Source organism: Sinocyclocheilus rhinocerous, unplaced genomic scaffold (assembly GCF_001515625.1).
Source record: "Sinocyclocheilus rhinocerous isolate Xijiao unplaced genomic scaffold, SAMN03320098_v1.1 scaffold799, whole genome shotgun sequence".
NCBI lineage: Eukaryota > Metazoa > Chordata > Actinopteri > Cypriniformes > Cyprinidae > Sinocyclocheilus > Sinocyclocheilus rhinocerous.
The window spans coordinates 561,686-564,496 of record NW_015636538.1 but is presented as its reverse complement, the minus strand read 5'-3'; the positions used below and the strand labels follow the sequence as shown (position 1 = coordinate 564,496).

Sequence of the window (2,811 nt, the reverse complement as noted above, 5' to 3'; positions counted from 1 at the left end):
GTTTCTGCACCAAGTACTAAGTCATGTTTTGCTTGGGGATCAAATACTTATTTGACTCACTGAAATGCAAATCAATTTATAACCTTTGTACAGTGTTTTTTTTTCTGGATTTTTTGCTTGATATTCTCTCTATCCGTTAAAATAAACCTACCATAAAAATTATAGACCCTTCATTTCTTTGTAAGTGGGCAAACTTACAAAATCAGTAGGGGATCAAATAATTATTTTCCCCACTGTATTTGTGAGGTCATCCATGGATGTCAAACTATAAAGGAATATATTTTTCTCTATATCAACTGTAAGTATTCTGCAGGGTTTTTTTCTTACACTACTAAAGTTATATCACAGTTAATTTAGTTTCACTATCATTCATTAGCATGCATGGTTAAAGCAGCTAAATGCCTCTGTCCAGCTCAAGACTTCAGACTTCTGGTTCCTACTGGCCCTGTGCGCACTGACTCTGGATCAGACATCATCCTACCTGTTCACCTCTCACCTGAAACCAATGCTGTGTCTATGGAAATCAGATGGTTTAAAGGAACAGAGCTCATTTATCAGTATAAGAACGGGCAGGAGATGACAAATAATGACTATAAGAAGTGAGTGTGTCCATCCAGGAGCTGAGGAGAGGAAATATTGCTCTGACTTTGAGAAATGTTCAACAATCTGATTCAGGAGACTACACATACAAACTTTTTCATGATCGATGTCAGAAGACAGGAGTAATTCACTTGCAAGTGAGAGGTAAGCTGCAGCTTCTCTGGCTAATTTATGAAATTTATTTGGTGTAAAACGCTTCAGTAGCCTACAGTACTGTTACAACATATTGTAATATCTTTCATGTTGTAATACCCATTTCTCCGAAATACTTGATATTGACTGGTGGGTTGTGGCATAGAGTGATCAAATATTTAATTTAGTGACTGCTAAACCGTATATTTGACTGCTGTCTATGTGGCATCATACCAGTACTTTCCTGTCTCTCCTATGTCTCTGGAGTTTCTCTTTTAATTTTCGTTCAAATACAGCTGCTATTAAATTGTAATGAACTCACCTTGATATTTGGTTCATTTCAGATCTTCAAAAGCGTAAGCATACACATAAAAGTAAGCATCTGCCTGATGAACTGACATTATTACAGACTGATGAAACACCATCTCAAAAAACACTGCATCATGGGGGCAAATATGCAGAGAAGAGTAAATGTAAGTCCGAGATACAATGAGAATGTTTGAGGATGATCAGGGAATACGACTGTGTTACTCAAACTGTAATGGAATTGTAATTATTTATGTATGATTGGAAGAGCCGTAATTGATTTAAATTAGTGATTTTTTTTTTTTTTTTTGTCAAAATTATGAAATTTTGTGTTTTCCTGCAGTGGGGGAAAGTAGCACGGACACACAAACTTTGACACACAAGAGATTGTCAGAGAGATACAAGAGGTTGATGGAAGAGACAAAACAGCTTAGTGAACAGGGGAGTCCATTACACACTTCTGGTAAATTACATAGTAATGATATACAGATCAGCATCCTCCAGATTATTATAAGCGTCAATATCACTGTAGGGTGCCTTTTGGTGTCCTGTACATAAATAACTCCTTTGCCATGATAACTTAACATAAAACGACTATGAAAGGGTGTGTGTGTTATTATTAGGTTAAGTTTCTATATTCATAACAAAAGCATTACTTGGCTCTTTAGATACATTTTATCGATTTTTTTTTAGTTTTGTGTAAGCATGTTATTTTGCTATGTCCCATGCACCACTCATTAAATTTTAATGAGTAGTAGAATAGTCAAATCATAAAATTTTAAAATGTTGTTCTCCTGTTAATATTTTGTTAAATAAGAGATTACTCAATTTGAGTGTATTGATCATTTGGTAATAAAAATGATATTTTTATTTAATTAAAAAGAAGAGTTTGTCCATGTCCATTGAATGGTTGTCCACCCTGTCGTATTGGGGAATCCGCCCCTTTAAGAAAAGGCCATCCCCTTTAGTGACATCAGAACTACAGATTTTTTTGTCTCTTCAGTGGTGGGAATTTCAACAGCTGAGGTGAATAAGTTGGTGACTTATATATATATATATATATATAATAAATATACACAGAACACACACATATGTTATGCAACCAAAAACTTTTATTTTGTATGCCATTAATCGCGATTAATCATTTGACAGCACTAGTTTTTTGTAAGCTAATATGCTAATTGAAGCTCCAAATGTCCACCCTGTCAGCCACATGACACATATATGATACATAACAGGGTGGAAATAGCATTCTTTTGTAGTTAATATTGCTAAAATATTATCAATGTGATTGACGATGTAATTATATTATTTATTATTATTATATTATTTTTTCAAAGTTTAATAAATGTTTTGTTGTCATATTTTGTCATGATTTGTGTGTTCTGCATTATGTGTCCACCCCGTCATGTGCTGGTCCACCCTGTCATCTTGATATTTTACAATAATATTTTAAATAATAATCCAATCATGTCTTATATAATCCAGTGTGTTGAATAGCTAGGTGTGGGGCCAATAACATGCAAACAAAATAAGAAAAAATACATGTGCAATTCTTTAAAAACTTATGGTTTATATAAAATCTTTTATGTATTTATAATTTGAAAGCAAACAAATAACCCTTTTTAGGAAAGGTCATCATACCTTTCAGAAAATATAATTTGCATCTTAATTTTGCTATGAAAATGTATTTAATAGTAATATATATGTCCATGACAGGGTGGACATATCTTATGGTTTATGCTTTGAATAATGGCCCATAATTATCTAAAA

At 33.2% G+C, this 2,811-nt stretch overlaps 1 pseudogene; it reads left to right on the top strand.

Moving 5' to 3' along the window:
* The window catches only part of LOC107747884 (uncharacterized), an 8,677-nt pseudogene that overhangs the window by 506 nt on the left and 5,360 nt on the right, over positions 1-2,811 (top strand).